Source organism: Melospiza melodia, chromosome 6, assembly GCF_035770615.1.
Source record: "Melospiza melodia melodia isolate bMelMel2 chromosome 6, bMelMel2.pri, whole genome shotgun sequence".
In the NCBI taxonomy this organism is placed as follows: domain Eukaryota; kingdom Metazoa; phylum Chordata; class Aves; order Passeriformes; family Passerellidae; genus Melospiza; species Melospiza melodia.
Window position 1 is genome coordinate 49,688,995 of NC_086199.1, and position 23,723 is coordinate 49,712,717.

Sequence of the window (23,723 nt, forward strand, 5' to 3'; positions counted from 1 at the left end):
AAACAAAGTAGTAGCCCACCATACCATGTAAGTGTGGTATGATTTCTTCTTAGATTTTAAAGTTTGATAGAATTTTTTTTCCCTATGTCTGCCTTCAATGGGGAAGGTAATTGTATTTATATAACTGAGGTAAAAATGGTCACAGCAGGTTTTGAGAGAAGAAAGAACACGCTGTTATTCTTGCCTTAAATTTATTACTTGCAGCTTAATAAAAACAACAGTATTTTCCTGGAGTTGATTTTATGTATTTGTGTACAAGAAAACCCACTGCCTGCCCACAGTTAAATACCCATTACAGGAATTCTGTAAAATACTGTTTTAACACATAATGAGAGCTGATTTCAACCATAGTCTTCTCTAAAATGCTAATAATTGAAGTGCATTTACACAGTGTGTATGTTTTATTTAAAGGTAATATATTGCTGTTGCACAGGCAGATGTCTGCACTATGTAAAAACCTCTTTATCTCTGCTTTGCTTTTTTAACTTTTCTCCTTTTTTTTTAGAAATCAAAATTTCTGTGTATTACTTACATATCTGATTTTTAAGATTTGCTTTAAAAGTTGTATGTAACATTAATAAATCTCTGTCTTCAGAGGGCTGGTATTAGTGGCACTCCTTTTCAATAGCTTCTCTTTCAGATATCAATCTTAAATTGCAAATTAAAGATAAAAGATATTTCAGGAATTGGCCAGAATGCTGAACCATATTTTATTGAGTGTGGCATGATTTGACTGGATCACAGGCCCTGATATTTTCCATGCACTAAGGAATAGATAAATTATTGAAAGAAAACAAAGCACAAGGAAATTCGAGCCATTAAAACTCAGGAAGATAAGCAAATTCATGAGTAGCACAGCTCAGGGAAAGCATTTTAATTCCCTTACAGGTGACTGAAGAACTGATTTTTTCTGGTCCTGCCTCATGACTGTGGCTGCAGTAATGACTGTCTGGGACAAACTACTCAGGGTGTCTGTTAAAATAATGATTTGTTATTCAGGGCTGGAGTTATTGAAGCTTTGGGGAGCTAAAAAGCAAGAATTTTACTGACTGAATCCACACATTTAGAATTCCACCAGTCTCAAGAATAAGAGTAGTTGTAGTCAAGCACTGGAGAATGAAAGATTGTTAAATTGAAATAACAGAGAAAAATACCATTAATAATTTAAATAATAGTTTTTTACAAGTGAGAAAATAGGAGTAAGCACTTTTCCAGTAGAGTAAAGTTTCTGGGCTTCAGGAGGTGAAATGTCAGCCACAACCCTTGAGTTCCTTTTCAGCACTAACAAACCCATGTCTGAAGATCCGCAAGAAGATGTTTATTTCACAAAAAGTGCAGTACAAGGAGAAGCATTCTTAAAAGACCCCGAACCAACAGGTAAGGGAAGTAGGTAAGAAAATGAAGATAGTGCAGAAGGCAATCTCACCCCTGAGGAGTTGCAGCTGCACTGATCAGCAAAGATTAGGAACAGGCCTGCCCTTAACAGGCCACAGCTGTGTCCAATAATGATGAGTGCTATAAAAGAGTGGGGTAGCTGGGTGATGGAGGGAGCAGGAGATTTTTGGCTGTGCCTTGAAGAAGAAGGAGTCAGTGCTGTGAGGAGATGCTCATGAGAAATCACCATGAAGGTACGGGAGGTTTGCAATATGATGACAGCAAAAGTATATTTCAACAAAACTGTTTCTGGATGATGAAGGAATTGGGCAGCATGGTAGATTATTTATCAGCTCTATTCCAACTCACATGTCCCTGACTCTGTAGTTTCACAGTGTTAGAACAAAACCACAAGTGGATGAATTCATCTGAATTTGATTTTTAGTCTTTTGGATGGTTTCTGTTCTATTTTCTCCAATTAAGACATCTAAGGAAAGAAAAAGAAACAAAATTTTAGGAATAGCCAACTTCTTTGAAGGAAACTTGGAACAATAATTCATGTAAAGTAATTTTAAAGGACTTAATGATTCAGTCCATTGTCTGTGAGCTTAATACATCTATGCCCTGCATCACAAGACATTCTTATTGGCAACAATGCATGGTAATTGCTTATTTATCATAGAGAAATATTGTATGTGGGAGTTTCTCAGATAAAAATCAGCCATTCAAGCAGATTAAAGACTTCTGTACTGCAGACTTTTCCTCTGCAGTAAATGGGTTTGATTTTCCTGTCTATTGTCAAAAAACTGGACTTAGGGAATCTCAGCAATGGACTTGGACTTAACATTAGCAAATTTCCCTTTCTCAGATATTTTTCTAATGTGTTCTGCAGTTATTTTCAACCACTTTATTGCTCTTTAAATTGGTATCTCCGAACCCATGGGGGATGTAGATACAAGGAATCAAACCAGGGTGGGGTAATTTTGAGTGTCTGGGTGGGAGACGCAGATCACACCTCCTTTGGGACTTCAGTCCCTGGTGGAGCTCCAATTATGCAAATGGCTGATGTGGCTGTGACTGACATTGATGGCAATTGCAGCAGACTCCTGTGGGATGGCTGGAATTGTTCCATGCAGCTGGAGCACTGACAGGGATGCCTGAGTGATGGGATTTGCTGGCTTGGCTTTGGAGCACAGCTAGGGAGGTGGCACAGAGGAGAGACACTTAGGGGCAGTGGGGACAAAATGCCAGTTTTCAACACTGGGAATATATTTTAGCTGTAGAGAGAGCGTTGAAAATACTCTCCCCTTGAAGATAAGTGCCTTTGCTTCTCTGTAAATGGGAACCGTGCATGTTTTGGCTGCTAAGTGGGGAAAAACAAGATGTGAGGTAGTGTGGGATGTTTGGGGTCCCCTGTCATGGGGAGGAAAGATGAATCTGACTTCATGTTCTTAAAAGGCTGATATATTCTATTATTTTTATTCTATTATTTTTATTTTATTAAAAAATGTTATACTAAACTATACTAAAGAACAGAGAAAGGATACTTACAAAAGGCTTAACAAGATGCTAATTAAAACTCATGACTCTCCAGAGTCCTGACACAGCCTGACTGTGGTTGGTCATTAAGTAAAAACAATCCAAATGAAACCAATCAAACAATCACCTGTTGGATAATCTCCAAACCACATTCCAAAGCAGCAAAACACAGGAGAAGCCAATGAGATCATCTTGTTTTCCTTTTTTTCTGAGGCTTCTCAGCTTCCCAGGAGAAGAAATCCTGGCAAAGGGATTTTTTACAGAAAATATGACAGTGACAATGTAGCTGTGGCTCCCAGAGGATGCATCCCATGCTGGAACAGCCAGAGCAGGAGTGCCCCCAGGTGCTCCCTGCCTGGTTATCACAAATTGGCTCACAAGGGTCAAACAGAACCTGCAATTTAAGAGGCACATCCATTGTGGGGTAAACCAGCATTTGTGAAACACCAGGAATTGTTTAAATTGAGGTTTCTGAGAAGGGTAGCACTTTTTTTTTTTTTTCTCAGCAGTGAAATTTGATTTAAGCATTTTCTGTCCAGATAAGGAAACATCATTAATTGTGAGTAAAACCAGGATGTGCAGGATATCCATTCCTGCTTTTTTGTGTGCTAACGACATCTTTGAGTAATGGCTTCTGCTGAAAATTTCTTCTTAACACTGTTTCTTCACACTGTATGCCCAGGCTTAGCTGATATTTCTCCCTTATTCCCAGATTTGCTGTGTGTGTAGTTGTATTTGCTGTCATAAAGTGAGAATTTAGGAACTGGTTTTTTTCCCCTATTAATTCCAATTCAAAATTTGGACAGCCTTAAAGGAGAAAGACTTTGTATCTTTAATGGGCAGAAATGCAGGTTGCAGCCAGAGTCTGCAAGTCAAGCTGAGTTTTTTAGCATCCTAATAATAGAGATCTGGCAGGTCAGATTCTACCCTGATTTGCACATCTGTTGAACTCCATTATCATCAGATTTAATGCGATGGCAGGTACAGATAAGTGGGTGGGGCTCTGGCTCTGCGATCGGAACTTGGTTGACAATTCTGTTTATCCAGTGGAGAGCTCCTCTGCTGTTTCCCTGAGCTGAGAACAGCAAGATTTGTGAGAAATGGTTTTCATTAGAGAACACCAGTCGGACCCAGTCAGGCTGGGACTGTGAGAGAGGAGCAGCCTGCAGAGCAGAATTTCCTTCTTTCTGTTGGTGAGAGCTCTGCCTGGCCCTCAGCTCCAGTGGAATTTTTGTATCTGGTCAGAACTTCTAAATCTCTGATTCCCAATGAGGCTGTGGCCTGTTTCTGCCAATCTATTGTAGGGCAGAATCTAGTTCTATTGTAAGAATGTAATCTAAAGAATCTAAATCTATTGTAAGATACTATCTGTTGTATCTTTCTACCATAGCACTGGCTTACTTTGAGTGGCAACTGCCTGTTATCTGTCCTGGGGGTCATGTTGGCATCAAACTGAGAATCCAAGGGGTACAGAAGTCATTTTTCCTTTTGTTTGGCCCATCTGTGGTGGGTTCAGTGGTGGCTTCTTATTTGTGTGTTTATTACTTGTTTCTTGTTGTGATACAGGAGTAGGAGAAAGGCAAAGTAGGCTTAAAACTTTAAAGGGGTATAAAGGAAAATTCATTAACAATAACTAAAAGGAAGAGTAATAAGAATTAGAATTAAACCTTTAGGAAACTTCTCCTCTCCTTACAACTTTGAGACATTTTAAGTATGTCTCAAAGCTCTGGGTTCATCTCACTGAAGCCTTACAAACCTCACTGTCTGTGCCTGTTAACTTTTTAGCAAGGATAAAAGGCTGAAGGTTTTTGGCACCTGAAGTCAGACAAAATGGATTTGATGGTACATTATGACAACTGGACTTTTAACATTTGGTATTCTTCGTGAACCTGTACGTAAGCAGTTTTTGGCACATAAAGAAGAGGCAAAATCATTGGTATTTAAAAGTTGAGGAGGCTGGCACTGCTGGCTAAACAGGATGCTGTAAAAACCTTGAAAACCAAAATCACCATGATAGTGCATGTGAGAGTCATCTCACCAAACCTTTTGTATCTGATAGTCATGAAAAACCAAGTCCGGAGTTGATGCTTCAAGTGACTCATCCATTAAGGCCACCTTGGATGCCAGTGTGAGTTTTATCTGCTTGATTGGCTCAAGAAGGTGGGACCTGCTGCCCTGTTTGAGCTGTGTCTGTTACTGCTGCTGAGTCCAGCAAGCAGGGAAAGGTTCAGCACCCCCCACAAGGTTCCAAGTACAGGTGGAGGCTAAATTGCCCAAAAAAGAGCATTTTCAGACATGCTAGTATTGACCACCACTAGAGCCCTTCCTTATATCCTGTTGTCTAAATCCCTCACCAGCCTGGGTTTTCAGGACAGAAGGCTCTGAATGAGGTGAATGTGCTGTTTGAGTCACAAACAACACTTTGAGTTTTCAAATTAGCACCATGTGTTGTGAAAGGGCGTTTGGCTCTATCAGCTGCCATGCCTTGAGGTGAAAGTAGCTATCACCAGAGAGCACCGCTGAATTTACTGAAGGTTCAGAAAGATGTTCAAATGGGAAATGAAAAGGTTGAATGGCTCCTTGTGCCACTGATGAAGAGGTGGCTGAGCAGGATCAAGGGTTTCTCTCCTTCTGAGGTGTTGGACTTGTTTTGACCTCTGTGAAAATTTGGAAGGGAATCAAGACCACTCCAGTCTTCTGTGTGTGCCATCCTTGTACTGTGTGAATATATCTTTGCACTGATACAAAGAGGAAGTTAAAGTTCATGTGCTTTTTTCTGCACTTCAGAGACAATTCTGTGTGCCAAAAAAAAGAGGGAAAAATGAGAAATAAATACTGCAGAACCCTGCTTCTCACTCCTGTCCTGCAGAATGTTATGGTGTGGGAGAATCAGCAGTGCTTGGGTGGAGCTCACTGGGCTTGCTGAGCCTCATAGCTGGGGGTGGAATGATGCTGTGAGCAGAGATGTCCTCTGCTGGTTTGTCACCCCTGAACTGCAGTGACCGCAATGTGATTTGGGCATTTTTAAATTATCTGTTTCTGTCACGGACAAATGAGAGACAAAAATGGTTGGACTTGATCATCTTAAAGGTCTTTTCCAACCTAAATTATTCTGTGGTTCTATAAAAAGACTCCATTTGTGGAAATGATCACACAGGGACCTAAAAAAGAAATGTGTAAGGTAGGAAGTGGGGTGTGGGAAGGCACAGTGATGGGCTAGCATTCTTCACCTGATCAAATTGGAAATTACATGGAAATTCCCATCCTATTGAAATAAAACCCCATACCCCAGCAAGTTCCAGAGCCTAAAAAGCAGCCATTTTTCAGGACAATCATCTCCAACTTTCAAATGGATAGAGCATCTGAAATCTAATAATTTCTGTGGCTTTTCTATGAAAGATGCTTTTTCAGAAAAAACAAAGTTTTATCCTCCATTTTCAGCTCTTTTATCAAATCCAGGTTGCATTAGAAAAGCAGCTGACTGGGGGAAAAAGAAGATTAAAAAGGGCTACCAGTGAGGAACTTGTTTCCAAGCAAAAAAGGGCTTTATTTTTAAATTTCCTTTCCTGCCTGTGAAAGAGATATAGGCAAAGGAAACAATGGATAAAAGTGAAAAGAATGGTAATATTGACAACAATGTGTCTGTATTCAACTTCAGGCCACGTGTGGGATAATCTGTGTATTTTTTTGGTTCTTTTTCTGAGGCTGAGGGGTTTATGTTTGTGCCATGTGCTGTCCAGTGCCCTCTTTATAATAATAAATTAAAGAGGGCTAGAGGACAGGTTTAGGAGTGGCACATGAGCAGCTGTAACATTTAAATGCTGTGTGCTGCATGGCAGGGTTGGGACCCTGCCACTCCCACTTGATGTAAACGGAGGATTTGGGGAGTTGCGGATTCTGAGGGACAGTGATGCCTTGTAAGGCTGGCCTAGAGCAGAGGCTAGACAGAGCTACAGAATAAAGTAGAGATTTATTAAGTGGGTCTCAATGGATCCACCTTGGGCAGCACCAGAGCCCAGCCAGGGCTGCACCCAAGAGGACCCAAAATGGCCCCAAAATGCATGAGCGCTCCCGGGCTCTCTCCCTGGGATCAGTTCTGCTCCATTTGCACCTTGCAGTTCATTGTCCCATTCCAGCTTTAGCCCAGGCACTCCCACCCTGCTTGTTTTTCTCTCTGCAGCCCACGGGGTTTGTGCTCTGGGGCTGAAATTGGGATCATGTGTCCTTTGTGCCCAGCTGGAGCAGGAATTGTTTTGTCTCCCTGCTCTGTGCACAGAGCTCACCATCCCTGAATGTGAAGCTCAGGAAATACACACTAAAGATCACAGAATGTGAAAAATATAAAAGCCAAAACCTGAGGTATCATTTCACAAGGCATCAACAGCTGCCCACAGCAGGATGGATAAGAACTAGGCTGAGACAGAGAAAGGGAAAAGGCCTGTTTAATGTAGTGCCATAGACATAATTTTTATATTTGGCTCTGTGTGGCATGATTTGAGTGAGAAAGGAAGATCCTGTTCTAGCACAGTCTGACCTAATTCCCCAGGTTATTAGGAAATGGAGGCACCAGATTCGCAGGAGTTTTCTGCGGCACAGAAATGGGTGTGAGGGACACAGCTGTGTCTGGGGCTGGCCAGGTGCTGTTATGAGCTGCCTGCCACCCTGACTTCCTCCCGGTGGCCACCTCCCCATCCCCAGCCTTCTGCCCAGGCTCCTCAGACCCCTCTGCCCCAAACCTACCCTACAGCTGCCAGGATGTGCATGTATGTTTTTATTTCTTCAGGGCAAAATGTGTGTGAGGGGGGAAGAATTTCACAGCTAGACTGTGTCTCTGTCTGAATAGTTCTGCTTTTTATTTCAAATATAAACCAGGAGGAATACAAATAAAGTTGCAGAGTGCAGTGCATGCTGCTTTCTGGCTGATCTCCTGGGGGGAGCCCAGTGCATGAGGATGACTGGCTTTCCCCTTAGCTCATTAAGATTCCTCATTTCCCTCATCACACTGGCACATTCTCTGGCAGAGGTCAGGCTCGTTGTGGGGGTCATGATCGCTCTCTCTTATGGCGTTATTTTCTTTTCCATCATGGAATCTTCCAGCGTGGAAAAGGCAGGGTAAAAATAGACCTTTCTTTGCCCTGCAAAAGCGTGTTTGCATCCTTCTGTCCTTGCTTAAAATGTCTAATGCTTTATCTCATCTCTCTGTCAGTTCCTGAGTTGTCCCCTCTGCCTCCAGAGCTTCCTACTGACAATCTGCCTCTGTCCTGACTGCGTTTTTTGGTCTCTCTTCCTACCACCCTTCCCTTCCTGAAGACAATAAAATCTGTGTCCTTTAAACCCAGTCATCTCCTGCAGGGATTATTTAAACACTGAAAATGGTCAGCCTTGGAATGGTCTTTCTAGGAGCCCTGTATTATGATTTACTGATAAGTGTGCTGCAAAATTTCAGCTGGAGTAGCTGCTTGCCTTGATAAAGGAGCATTTTAAATGTGTAACAAGGATATACATTGTAATCTGCTGAAAATGTTATTATGACCTGCTGTTCCAAGATTATAAATGAATTATTTCTGCAGAATCTGTTCCTTCATTGTTTGGTTTTCTACCCACCACTGCACTTTTGGTGCCTTGTAAAGATGGTCTAAAACAAAATAAAATTCATTGCATTTCTGACCTGAACAGGACCTTTTGTTCAATTGAATATGTTACACAGTTCTTCATAAGTGATTTTTAGTATTTCTGAGTTCACTTAAGTGAAAAGTTGCAAGGAGTAATAACAACAAACAACAACCCTTAGTATGTGAGGCTTGGAAAATGTGTTATTACTGTGTTCAGACCCCGTGCTCACCAAAGTAAATGGGAGCACTGGGAGCAGAGACACTCAGGGGGTGTGTTTCAAGTGCCTGTTCCTCACCCAAATTAAATATTAGTGCAGATCCACCCTCTCATTCGAGGTTGTGCCATGCTCATCTTTCTGAGGGGCTTCAGCCTGTGGAAAATGAGTTCTGCAGGACACAAAGGTGTTTCACAAATCAATATCTGGATTGCAGAGAAGAATAAGTGCTGGGGAAACGTGCCCTGCTCAGTTGTGTCCAGGCTGTAGATAGCACATCTGCAGGCAGAAAATCTTTCAGCCTCTGTGGAAAGTGATGAAATTGAGGCCTCTGTCGCAGACATTTTTTCACAGGAATCCTTTCAGATTTCTGTGTCTTCTGGAGGGCAGAGGCCTCAGAAGATAATGTAAACAATTGTTATCAGTTGCTGTGGAATGTAACAGGGGCACATTGATTGGCTCATGTTCCTGTGTTTATAATTAAGAGCCAATCACAAGGAACAAGCTAGGGACAGAGTCCTTGGACACAACTTTGTTATAGGATTCTTTCTTGCTATTCTTAGCCTAGCCTAGCAGCTCTGCAAACCTCTCTCTTTATTCTATTTAGTATAGTCATAATGTATTATATATGATATATCAATAAATTCAGCCTTCTGATCTAGAAACAAGATTCACCGTCTCTCTCTCACCAGCAGCGACCCACACAGGACGCTGTAATAGGCCTCTGTGTCACACACAAAGTTTTTGGCTGAGATTCTCACCAGAGATATGGAAAAAGAGCTTAATGCTGTTTATTGACCCCATGCAGCCAGGCTGGGCAGGCCCTTCCCTGACAGACTGGTGATTTTGCTGGGGATTTGCTTCCCCTTCAATTTATGCAAGCATTCCTCAGCAGACAGTATTTTATCCTTGTCATGCCAGCTTGGATGCAGAGTGACTTCCCACTTCTGGTCCCCGCCTGCCTGCTGAGCTCTGCGAGGTGCCAGCAGGGACAATGCTATCGTGGGCACCCCTGCGAGATCAATTTGGCTCACAGCTGTAATTGCCAGCTGTAATTATTGGGGTTAATGGGATTAGTTTCACTGGTGGGCTTGGGAAGTGCCTATTGTTGTTGCCTCTGGCAGTAAATTCCCCTGTGTAAGTTCTTTGCTGGGCTGGTTTATGGCGTCAATTGCAATCGCGGCAGGTAAGGGAGCAACGAAGTGAGGAAAGCTGGAAATAAAGGCAGAGGGAAGCAGGTGGGTGAAACCTCTTTTAAACCAACTAAAATGCATGCTGCCTGCTTGCTGTAAGAATAGAAAGAACCCCCACAGAGAAGATTTCTACCTTCAGATAGTTTTTTTTTTCTGAAGATTGTAGAAAAATAAGGTTTATTTCACTACTGACTAGTGGTGTTGAGTGGGTAATACCAAAAGTCAGATAAAAATGGGTTTGCTGGTAATAATTTCCATCTCATTCAGGTGCTGGTGGCAAAAGCAAGCTCTTCTGTATGGTATTTCAAAATGCATTTATCATTTGCCATTTTAAAAGGAATAAGAGGTGGTAGGTGAAATATCTCTTTCCCTCTTGCTTTTATGAACTGAACAGGAAAGTGAGATGAATTGTAGTCAAATGTGAGGAATCTTCCCACCCTTAATTTGCCATCTGAGAATCATAAGGTTGAAGCACAACAAGTAATGTGAGGGAACATGAGTCAGTGAAGGAGAGAATCAGCAACATAAATTAGTTTATTTATACAAAATTAAAAGACTCAGTTTGCTCTGCTGTTGCAGCTTAGTAGGGATGTGTGGAGTCTCTCAGATGCCAGAGATTTTAGGGATTAGCACTGCTCCTGGAAAAGGGATTTGTGCCATTGGATGGCACTTATCATATTTTCTTTTAGCAGAAAATAGCCCAGGTTTATTATCTATAGCATGTTTTTTATCTTTACCTGAGCTGTGTGTGCACTGCAGGTGCACATCTGTCCCTTTTCCTTTCTGATTTTGGCCTCCTTCCTTTTCCTCCCTCTCTCCAGGTATTTGGCTGGCTCCAGCATGTTTTCTCAGCCTTTTGCCAATGCCTTCATCTTTGTACCGAGTATCCACATTTCTCTTGAGCTGCTAAAATTGATTTAAAGCTGAAAAGATAAGAAAAAAGACAAGAAATATTTTCAAATTGCAATTGAAGATAAGAAGGGAAACACCCTTCCTGAGATAATGGGGGTTTTGGAGCACTAAAATGGAAATATGTACAAACTGGAAATATGTACTTAGCTCTTGATATGGACATTCTGCAGAAAGGGCCTGTATGAAAAATGGATTTTGTGTTTACTGGTACAAAGCAAACCTTTTAACATAAAGAAGAGAGAAATCCCATCTATAAAATTTAGTGTTTCATCCATTTGGGTGCATGTAATTCTCATGAAAGAGACTTTTGATTTGGTATGGAAATGAGATGCATGTTAGGCTTTTGTACAGATTTTGAATTAAACTCAAGCACAGAGATTGGTTTTGATGCATTTGGTGTCCTTGTGCAAAAGTAGCCACAGTCTTAGGCACTTTGAAATTCCTATCCCCAATCAGAGATTTTGTTGGAATGCTTATAAAGAAAAACCTTGTGAGAAGGACAAAAGGGCAAAGTCCCCACTCTTTCACCCAATCTTACTTTTCAAATTTTGTGATTTCTTTTCTGTTAAGCTTTCACAGAATTATTACTTGCAATTTGGTGTGCTCAAGCTCCTCTCACAGCCATCCTGATGCACACAAATTGCCATCAATGGCTTCTTTTTAATTTCCAAGCTGAGCAAGGGGTGTAGAGGAAAGGATCTTGTGGGTGCTTCAGCTTGAGAGCCAATTTCTGCTCTCTCAGGAGTGCGGAGTGAGGTGGTGGAATCGTGTCACCATGATATTTTATGAAAAATCCCTTCACCGGGATTTCTTCTCTTGGGAAGCTTCAGCTTCTCCCTGTTTTGCTGCTTTGGAATGTGATTTGGAGAATTGTTTACCCAGCATGTGAATTGTTTTTATTTAATGACCAATCACAGCCAGCTGTGTCAGACTCTCTGAGTCTGTCACAGGTTTTTGTTATTCATTCTTTTCCAGCCTTCTGTCTGCATCCTTTTTCTATAGTTTAGTAGAGTTTTAGTATATAATTTCTTATAAATATAATATAAATATAATAAATCAGCCTTCTGAGAACTTGGAGTCAAATTCTCATCTCTCACCTCATCCTGGAGACCCAAGAACAACACAACAGAATCATGACCAGATCCCTCCCTTACCAGCAGCTGGACTCTGAGCTCATCTCTTCTTTGGGCAGCTGGAGGAGCTGCCAAGGCAGGGACAGGATCCTGCAGGTTTCTCTTGGCAGGGTGGCGTTTGTTTGTCTTTCAACTTTAGCTGGCTTTCCTGGGAGCTGTGGTGCTTCCCCAGGAGCAGGAGGTGGAAAAGCAATGTTTGCAGTCCCAGCTTGGCTGTATTTTAAGCATGCTACAAAGCCAGGTTTGGGGATGGGATGGATGGAGATGAGAGATCTCTGAAGTCAGGTCTTGAATTTGTGTTTTTTTGCCAAGGGCCTGGGTGCAGGACCCTGCTGGGAGCTGCCTGCCACAGCTTAGAGCAGGCCCCAAAGAGGGAGAGAGTGAGGTTCCCATTACAATACAATAATTCTTCTTCTGTGCTGAATATTCTGATTCTCACTAACCAATCTAGTACAATATATAAATCCTACAGCATTTACATACAGCCTATAAGAATCATTCCATTACTGTGTTACATTTTAAACCCTAAAAACTCCTCTTTGGGCCCCTTCTGCCAAGCTGGCAGGGTCTGCTCTGAGCCTTGGGCCTGTCTGCAAGCAGAGGGTGTTGTTCCATCAAAAGGGGATTGCCTTCAGCCAGCCACACCATTGTTTTCCAGTTGTTCAGTAACTGAGGGATCTCAAAGCTTTCATTTCAATCTTGCTTATAGTTTCCATATTCTCAAAATCTTTTGCCAGGCAATCATATTTATAAGGCTTTCCTGTTTCATCTTCCCCAATATCTTGGCAGTGTGGAATTTGTTTATCTTTCAACTTCAGCTGGCTTTCCTGGGAGCTGTGGTGCTTCCCCAGGAGCAGGAGGTGGAAAAGCAATGTTGACAGTCCCAGCTTGGCTGGGATTTAAGCATTTTATAAAGGCTGTGTTTTCCACAGCCTCACAGGATGTCTCTCTCCTCCACCCCTATTCCTATTCTATTATTATTTTGTTCTATATTATTTTATTCTATATTATTTTATTTTATTTTCAGGAAACTACCACATCTTCTCAAAGGAACCACCTCCTGCCTGTGAGTCTGCAGCCAAAGCTTTGCAGTGAGGAGAAAATGCAGCACAGCCAGGAGAGTGCTGGGCTCCAGAAAGCATTTCAGCCTGTGGAGGTCTGAGTTGGAAACTGGGTGCAAACACTAATTTTGTGTAGTGGCTTTGGTCATTGTACTAATGAGTGTGCTGGGTTTAGTGTTGGTTAATCACCAGCGCAGTTACCAGGATGTACTCACTTATTCCCTGTAGGATTGGGGGAAAGGCAAAGCAGGTTTAAAACGTTAGAAGGCTATAAAGATAAGTTTATTAATCGTAACTAAAAGAGTAATAAGAATCAGAATAAAACTTTTAGGACACTTCTCCTCCCCTACAACCTTCTTTCTTACTGTTAATGTAAAGAAACAAAATCTAAATTTTAAGTCACAGTCATAGCCAAATGAAAGGAGAAAATTATTCCTTCCCAGGCTTCCTGCGCTGCAATAAGAAAAAGGTGCTTTCTGCACTTCTTATTTTTTGTGCAGGGGCATTCTGGGCTAGTGGCTTCAGGTATTGCTCTGCAGGCCCAAACACAGGGTATACACTCTAGAAAGATTGTTGGAAACCTTGGTTAAACTTCATGCTTCATCCTTTTCCCCCCTGAATAAAGGTGGTTCACAATGCACAGAATTTTTAAGATTTTATTTCCATCTCAGAGCTGTGCTGTTCTTTAGGAGATACTGAATTCTGCAGCTTTGTGTGCATTTATTCAGAGCCTTCAGTTTTGTCATTTTTTCAGGTATCGTTTTTTTCCTTAATTTTATTTACTTGGAATTTGTCCAACTGTATGCATGCAAATGGAAATTTAACTTAAATGTAGTTTCATAGTAAACTTGATTAAATTAAATAGAAGAATTATTTTTAAAATTACATTTGTTTTTCACTACAGCTAGTGGATGAAATGTTTCTTTAAAGCTGTTTTTACAGGTAAGTTCTCACTCAAATTCTGAAAAAAACAATAGGTTCTTTGACAGATTTATTTGAGGTGTGTAATTATCTCAAAATCTGACTGAAACTCCAAAGGAAAGGTTTACTAAGAAGAGCCATTAGTTACCACCAAGTGAAACAAAAGAGGTATCTTAACATTTGCTTCATTGTAGAGAATAAATCCAGTACATAAAGGTACTGAGATATTATGGAACACTGAAAGGTGTGGTTGTGTTGATGTAAAATCAGATATTTGCCTTGTAGTTTTACCTGTAATTAGAAAGCATCTTTATTACTTTATGAATTGCTTTGTTAACAAATGTTTTAGTCTTAACACAATTAGGCCTTTCCAACAGTTGCCAGAAAGTCAAGTCTAATTTTTAACAAGTTCTCTTTTTAATAAAGTTTGACTGCAAATGTTTATGCTTCTACTGTTTTTTCTCTATGCTTTTAATGAAGACAGAGGAACAAATAGAGTCAACTCTGTGTAAAGCTGCTACAGAGCCCTGGAATGGACATAAGTATAAGGAATAAATAATGGACAGCCTATAGAGCTATTGGATTTTAGTGAGTTGTGCTCAGGGGACTCCTGGCAGAGCCACTTTTGCCATGGTTGCTACAGAATGAGCTCCACATCCCTCCAGAGTGGGGGTGGCTAAATACCAGAAGACATTTCAGGGATGCCTGATGCTATCAGTACGGCCATGGAGTGATTAATGCAGCTTGTTGAGGTGGTTAAACTGAGGGATGCAGCAGGCTGAAGTTTACACTATTGATCCAATTTCAGTGCTGGTAAAAAGATCCGTGGAGGAAATATAAAGATATTATTACTGCTTATCCTAAAGCCATGTGCAAAGTGAGCAGAAGATCTCTTAAACTTTAGTGTGGCATAACCTATATAAAGTCAAGGTAAGTTCATGGTGAAAAAGCAGGGCAGATGTTTTATAATGGATCAAATTCTAGAGCACAAATAATTACATTGCAAGTTGCAGTTGGGATTGTTTCCTTTATGCTGTGCCTAAATGACTCCAAAGCTCCAAAGAAGACATAAACAGTAAAAAAAGGAGCTGCTTTCAGTTGCAAACTGCAGGTGCAACCAGACACAATGGGACTCAAGAAGAAGTGTTGAATTAGAACCTTTTTCCCTTCCCATCTGGCCTACAAAGGGCCCCATCAGCTGGCTGCCACCTGATGTAACATTTCCTCTCCTCCTTTTCCAGGGATTGGCCTCGCTGGAGCAGCTCTGGTGGCTGGAAAAGGTCAGTCCTTTTCTTCCTCTGGAACATTTTTCCCCTGTGGAGTGTTGCTGTCTGGGTTGTCTCAGGAAGCCCAGGTGGGATGAGCACTCTGGGGGAGGTTTGGCTCCCTTCTGTGCAGCCAGGCAAATACTCAAACTAATGAAATGTGGAGGGATTTCAATATTTCCAGATGGCTGGGTCCCTTGCAGTTTATACTGTTGTAACTGTACTGTATTTCAATTATTTCTCAGCCATTAGTATGCACAGCTTAGCATTTCTGGTTAAGATTTGATTTCCCAGTGAAGGGAGCAAAGGCAGCGCCTGCTACAAGGAAATACTTCCAGTGGGGCCAAAAAATATTGCCTGTGAAAATTTTCTTTCGCAAAATACAGTATGTTTTTCTGGCACTTTCCAGTGATTATGAAGCTAATGAAAATGGAAGCTGTTGCATCCATCTGTCCTGAATATCACTAGCTTTGGAAATAAGAGCATTGAGAGCTGTGTGTGACAGCCTTAGGGAGAATATAGGGTGGGCTCATGCCTTCACCTGTGTCATGTGGTGGCCAGAGAGACAAAAGGAAAAAGGGGAGATTTGTTTTCCTCTAGGTTTCTTTGTTTCCAACAGTAGGACACAGGAGTTGGTATTGATGTCCTGGTTTATCATATAGATTTAGATTTATTCTACAGATTCATAGATTTAACTGTGTTTGCCACGATTTGCTGGCTGCTCTCAGTGTTCACAAACTGGGACTTGTAAAGGATGTTCAGACTAATATATTCTGGATATTACCAGTGTCAGGGGCGAGTGCTGTGTTATATTGCTACAATTTGCCTTTTGTTGTAAAACTTCTCCCCTGCCAAAGGAGAATTCTGTCTCTGTACCCAGTCCTTTCATGCCTCATGCCCTGACTTTGAGTGCTTTGTTGCCACAGCAACTCTGCACCATCCTTCTGTTGCATTATTGCTGCTCCCATAACTAAGAGGTACATCAAACAAATTAAACTTGTCAGTCACATCTGAAAAAAAAAAATAAAAAAGGATCTTGAAGATGTTTTCTGTCTGCTCCCAGTATCATAGCAGGTGCAAGCTCTGGACAGCAATCCCTGCTTTGTTTTCTTGGTCCTCATTACTAACAACAGATGCACTGAACCTGGTGGGAAATATTTGCTGGCTGAAAATAGAAATTTCCTCTGGATACGAAAAAATTCTATAACTATTGCACTCTTTACTGGGAAAAAAAAAGTCTCTTTTTATTTTTTGTTAATTTATTCCTGATCGTGGAAGTAAATATATTAACAGGTTCTCAAATAGTAAATACATTAATAGGTTCTCAATTATTAGTAAAAAGTAAATAACTCTTTATGAAAAGAGTTATTCCTTATGCTTTTGGGCTTTAAGTTGAAGCCCAAATGTAGAACAAGACTAGCAAGTCACTTGCAAGTTGGGGTCTATCTACTCCCTGCAAACATTGATTTTATTTTGTAAAGTGTCAATCAAAACATGTGAATGTTTTACTGGAAAAAGTCCCTTTATATTTTTTGTTAATTTATTCCTGATCATGGAAGTAAATATATTAATAGGTTCTCAAATAGTAAATATATTAATAGGTTCATATACTAAATATACTAATAGGTTCTCAATCATTAGTAAAAAGTAAATAACTCTTTGTGAAAAGAGTTATTCCTTATGCTTTTGGGCTTTAAGTTGAAGCCCAAATGTAGAACAAGACTTGCAAGTCACTTGCAAGTTGGGCTCTATCTATTCCCTGCAAACATTGATTTTATTTTGTAAAGTGTCTGTCAAAACATGTGAGTGCTATTCCAAACTGGCAGCCTACAAAAAAGAAAAATAAAATTTTTCTTTGGGGGAGCTGCCCAGAAAACACCTGGTCTGTGAATGCAGCTGACATATCATGCTTAAATATTGAGACATTTTGTTTACAGCTGGAAATACCAAAAATAGCGAAAGCATTATTTCTCTAAGACAGTGATGAAGATAATTACTTGTCACCATTTTACAGATACGTGTTTTCCTCAGTGAAACATTTATTTGTCTTTTGAAAAGCTCTATAAAAGTAAGGAAAAAGAAAAAAATAAAAATTTCTATGCATCACTCTTCAGGTAACAGTGATATAATTTTAGAAGCTAGTAATCTAGTGCAAATTATATTTAGCATTATAAGCCTGGTGGCTGGAGACTGTTGTGTTGTTTGTAATTCCCAGCCTGAGGCTGTGCTGAACACGATGTAATTTGCTCCAAGGCTGTGTAACTCACGGGAGGAGATACAAGGAATTCCAATACTCCCATCAGCAGTAAATTGGTCTGAAACCATATTATTTGTTTCCATTTTCTTCTGAGGAAGAATAACAACCCTAACACAGATTTTTCCCTCGTGCAAGCTATGTCTATTGGTTTCCAAAGTTAGATAAATGTGTTTCTGGTATAATTTCAAAAGAGAAAAAAAAAAAGAGATTTCATAATTCAATAAAAATCAAAGCCCGTTTCTTTTTCAGAGTAACACTGGCTTTTGTTTGCAATGGTTATGAAGCACTGCTGCTTCTTGTGCATTTGAATGTTCAGGTCTTGAAGTAGTGTGTTAATGATGCATTAGGTGAATAAATAAGTGTATTATCAATTAGAAAAAATAAAAGCATAAGATTTTTTCTTTTGTCTTTGTGAGGATTTTGCAACTGATTACCTTTTTAAGTTCAGCCAGTGGTTAAATTCATCCATCTCTTGCCTTAAAGGTCATAAAACTTTTCCCAGGTCTGAAAATCCTGTTGGTAAGGAGGAGTGGAGATGCCTGCGCTGGTAATTATTCCAATTTCTATTTTGCTAACTATTGCAAGAGGGCAAGTCGGTAGAATACCTTTTCAGGACATTTAAACATCCTGTCTTCTCCAGCAGGGGCAAATAAAACCATCACTATGCATCCCAAGAAAACTGTTTCTAGAAGAAAATGACTCTTTAATAGGTAATGAGGATTTTCCCTTTTATAGCATGGGCAGAGCAGAGGAGGCAGTGATTAAAGCAGCAGGAGTGCAGCTGTTAAATTTCTCCCCTGCAGAGAACTTTTCCTTCATTTTTTCCCTGCCACTGGGCCTGGGTTTTGCACGCAGGCTGAGTTCTTGTTCCTGTGAGAACAAACCTCCATCCACAAGGAGACACCACCGAGGCCCTCTATCCTTCAGGGTGGGTTTGTGAAGCTCAGCCCCAACTCTGAGCTCATATTTTGAGCTGGTGTGACTCCAGTGCTGCAGCAAAGTTTTTTCCCCTTGCACCACCAAGCGCAACTTTGAGATTTTGACGTGCTTGTTTTGTGTTTTGTGTTTTTTGGTGATTTTTGGTCGTTTTGCTGGCTCCTGTTCTGAGCAGTCCCAGGGAAGCTGTGAAGTGCTAAATGCAGGACACACACCAGCCTGCAGCCTTCCCCTCCTCGGGGAGCTGACAAGTGTCTTTTGTCTTTTGGGAGTTGGAATTCTCAAATAAAATGCTGCATGAATAGCAGCTGGTGACAATGACAAATATTCCTGCTGGTCTCCAGAGTCTCTGCCAACCCTGAAGCAGCAATCCCCATTCTATTCAATGCCACTGACAGTTTATTCTAAAATAAGCTCTTTTCTTTTATCAAAGGAGGTGATAAGAAGTACAATAAGCTGTGATCTAGCTACTGCTGTAATAAGGAATCACCCTTCTTTAAACCAAAGTTATAAAAATCTTCTTTCCCCCAGACTGAACAAACAATTAAAGAATGCTGGGAAATAAGTGACAGCTCTGCAACCTCTCAGCTTTCTCCCGGGAAAAGGAATTTATGTTTCCTGTAGCTCAGAGCACATTTCAAAATCATTCAAGGCAAGGTATGGAAAAGGATGGAAAGAAGTTTCAGGGGAAGTTATACAGAGCAACTCTCTTGTCAGTGTAAGCAGAACGTCAAGGACAGCAGAAGTTCCCCAGCTCTGCATCACCAGCATGGCCAAATATATTGGGTGTAAACAAGAGTTTCCTCCTGTTAGCTCTCATTTGTGTCTGTATTGCAAAGGAAACACTTTTGGGGGGAATTTTGAGAAGGCTTATGAACTTTGAGTTTTGAGAAGGCTTTTGTGAAGCTTATGTGGATTGACTGTGGGATATAATGGCATAAGGATGCTGAAGGTGACACCAGGGCTCTGTCAGACAGCACCAAGCAGGATTTAGCCCCCAGAATAGTCAGGGCTGTGTTGTGGAAGATACTTGTCCTCCCCTAGGAGCCATTTGAGAAGCTGAGTCACACTCTGATATAAGAAATCATTTTAATCCATTGTAGCTTTGTCTTATTTGTGTAAATCTGTGGTTTTGAAGAAGTGTATTGATTTAAGTTTTCCCTAGCAGCAAGGCTGAACCACAGAAATCTATCAAGCTGTAAAATTCACCATTCCTGTATGTGTGTGACCCAGTGAGCTGTGACACTGATCCATTCATGTGGCACTTCAAATAATTAAAAAAAAATTCAAAAGCTACCTGTGTGGCTTTAATTTTGTAACTTAAACAGTGGCAGTTTGCAGGCACACAAGCATAGCTGTTGAAAGGTAATGTTAAATGGTCTCTTGATCCCTGACCTGTCCTCCTGGAGAATTCCTGGCTCTATTTGGGGAGTTTTGTGGAGCATCCTCCACAGGCAGATGAGGCCAGCACAGTGCTGGGGATTTACTGATTTCTGTGTGGACAATTTCATGGGATTTGGCCCCAGGGACAGAGAACTGCTCAGAGTATTTATTATTTCATATTTATTTTAAATTTTAATATTTTATTAAAAAGATATTAAAATACGTAAAATATATTTTATATATAAATATATAAAATATATTTTTATACGTTATTTTTACATTTTTTTCAAATTTTATTTTCTTTTGGTACAGATGTAACCAAAGAATAACTGTGGCTGTTGTGAGAACTTTACATTACTCTTTATAATTGTTTTTCTGGAAGAAGCGTCTTCCTGTGCTCAGGGCTGGTCAGGAAATTCTCCCACACACAACCAGCTCCTGGAGAAAAAATCTCAGAGTCCAAAAAAGACTCGAGGGATTATTAAAAAGATGAGGTGATGAAAGCTGTGGTTTTACAACATAAGTATTACTGATGTTCAAATCATGAGTCAGGCTGATGAACTCTTCACATCACAGATTAATCTGAATCAAATAGTTCGCCTACATTGTGACCTAAAAGACCTCATGTTTCTGCATGGTTTTGTTCATTTTTAGAAACAAGTTGAAAGAGAATTTGTTTTATTTAAGGTATCAGGGTTTTTTTTTTTTGTCCTTTTCCATATGATTTAAACATATCTTTAGCTATTGTGTACCTGTAAAGTCCAATCTAGTATGGCAGAAATTCACAGTTGTGACCTCTGCCCAATGAAATAAGGAAACAATTTTTCCCTGGAAGACAGTATTAAAGTTCTCAGTCTATTTATTTCTTTTTATATCAAAAATTGCCAGAACTGCTCAGGAATTATTATTTTCTATGACATTTATTCTTTTCAGAAAAGCTTGAATTATAGAAACCAGACATTTTCTCAGGTATATTCCACTTATGGGGGAAGAAGTTATCAAAAAAGATGTATTTGGACCAGATTTTGTGAGCAGAAGAGAAAAAGAAGCCCCTCCCCATGCAATCTGACACCTAAGATCTAGGAAAATGGCATGGTAAGGACATGAAATAGGCCACTGATGTGTAAATATCCTTCTGCTTGTAAAGGAATAATATATTTTTTCGTCTGTTTGGGGTTTGATTTTGTTTCTGCTGGGTTTTTTTTAGGAAAAATTTAGGAATATTTTTAAGAAATCTCAGTTATATATGAGTGATAATAGGAAAGTTTCTGTCTGTATTTTCAAGAGGCTTCTCAAAATGGCAAAGAATTTTTGGGGTTTTTGGTTGTTTTTTTTTTTTGTTAATCTATGATCATTACACAACCTGTTAAAGGCATTGTAGCTTAATGCTCCATCTCTGCAGGAGCTGTAAAGTACTTTCAAAAAAATCGGATTTAGGATGGAAAATTGTTGCGCTCTGTGCAAGCTCACGCTCTCCACGGCCAAGAAAGCAGCCTTGCTATTGAAATGACAACTAATTGCCACTTTTGTGTCACCTCCAGGTGCTTGTGAGGCGTCTGACACCTGCCTCAGCTGGAGGGAGGCTGTGCTGCTTTGTGCTCATCCCCCCAGCATCATTAGCCCTGCTGGGTGCTGCAGAGATCTTTGGGCTTGGCTCAGACAGGGGCAGGTGAGGAGCAGCTGCAGTAGCAGCAGAGAGGAATATTTAGGCTGAGACACTTGGGGTGCCTCAGGAGTGTCTGCTAACCCAAAATATTGGGAGGATGCTGGAGAAATGGGAGCCAGTGGAGGTGAATAATTGTGTGACCTTGAGAGTTTCCAAAGGTGCTGCAACCATGACTAAAACAAGGGGCAGAAACTGCTCATGCCTTCCACTCAGATATCCCCTTCAGGTAAACCTTAATCACACACTGATATTTATATGAATTTATAACTTATATTCTCTATTTATATGAATTTATAACCTGTATTCTCTATTTAAACTGGCATAGGTGACTTGTGTGAAAATACTGAGGACTGGCTTGCATTAAGAAACAAGGCATAAAGACAAAATCCTTTTGATTGGCTGGTATTAGTGGAATCATTTTGTGTTTGCTGAGTCTGACTGTGCTCTGTGGCAGGCACTTTGTGTTTGCTGTGGTGAGGATTTGCTGTAAGGCTTTGGGGGGATGCAGTGGGAAGGAAGAAGAGCCTGATGCTCTGTGCAGGAGAGAATAACTAGGCTGTAACCCAAAACTAACCTGACAAGTGCTGTGTCAAAGCCAACAGGCTGAAAAAAAGCATTTGAGGAGTGAAGTGTGTGACCTTGTCCTTATCTGCAGCCAGGCAAGGTGAGAGAACAACTTCTTTTAGCAATGGGTTTAATAAACACTGCTTTGGGCAATTTTCTAAAAGCGATTCTTACCTACAGGCAAAGAGTTTCCACGGTACAACCCTGATTAACTCCTGCATTTAACAGGTTTTTAGCAGGCTAAAAAGGTATGTACCCATGCAAGTACTATCCTGTCCATTTTCCCAGTCTTGATCCAGAGGGCAGCTCAGAGGAATTTACCAAAGGTTCAAAGTCACTTAGGAGTTGCCTTCCATTAGGTTTTATCAGATTTAGGCACCCAGTTTTATGTCACAGAAATTCAGAATTGTTTCACTTTTCGTGGACAGCAGAATTTTAAATTAGTTAAACCAGTGGAAAACTCTTAGTTGGGTTTAAATGTGATTTATCATGAGTTAAGTGCACTCACTAACAACTAAAACAATTTTTAGGCAAAACTAAAATCAATGGTTTTGAAGTTGATTTATGATAAATGTGGCTGCCAACTAGAACTTAAAATTTAGATATGTGTGATGTTTTCAACTTTTTACTAAAAAAATTATCCAAATGGTGTAATAATGATAAGAGATTTTAGATCTTAGAAGTGTTGGAGATTTTGTAAAGCAGAGGTTTGCTTGAATAACTAGAGCTTTTCTTATTGTCAGAGCTTCCTCCTTCTAAAATTCTCATCACCCATTTATTCTCTTTTTTCCTTTATTTCCCTCCTGTCTTTTATTTTTCTTTTTTTTTTTTTACAAATTTTCTTTTTCAAAAAGAATAGCAGAAAGCCACTGTGTTCCCCACCAAAGTACTTTCCAAGGTGTGCTGGCTGGGCCATTAAGGAAGATGTTAAGAAGCATCATCTCCAGAACTGATCCCATGGAGAACCCCACTTATGACTGGTTTCACAGAAGTAAAAAATTGCTTTTCTCCTTAGCTCACTACATTTCAGATGTTTTTCTTTCAGAAAGAAGATCCTGCTATGACAGAAAAGCAGTTCAGGTTTTAAACCAATGTTGTAACATTGTCTTAGGACTGCAAAAAGTCTGATAAATCCTAAACCTTGAGAGGACGTGCAAGAATGGATGTCAAAATGAGATTTAAAAAAGGGGATCCAAGAGGTTTTTAGTGTTTGTCCCACAGGGTTGCTTTCTGCTCAATAAGTGACAGAAGCTGTGAGGGAATTTAGCCGTGTTTAATTAAGAGGAGCCTGGAGCAACCTGATAGCATGGCACAGGAGTTAGGGCTTCTTTTATGGAATATTTCTGTGCTTCATTTACTGCTGCACCTCTGCAGAGGAGAGGGATGCTGAGCTGCTTTGGGCTGGGGTAGAGAGCTGCTTTGGGCTGGGGTGGAGTTAATTTTTTTGCTGCTGTGGGGCTGTGTTTGGATTTGTGCTGAACACAGGGCTGGTCACACAGAGATGTTTTTGTTGTGGTTGTTGCGCAGAGCCAAGGCCTTCTCGGCCGTCTGTGAGCCCCATGGTGAGGGAGCTGGGGGTGCCTGGGAGGGGACACAGCCAGGACAGGGGACCCCAGTGACCACAGGGACATTCCAGACCATGTGGTGTCATGGGCAGTGGATGAAGTGGGGGGAAGAATGAGGAAAAGGGGA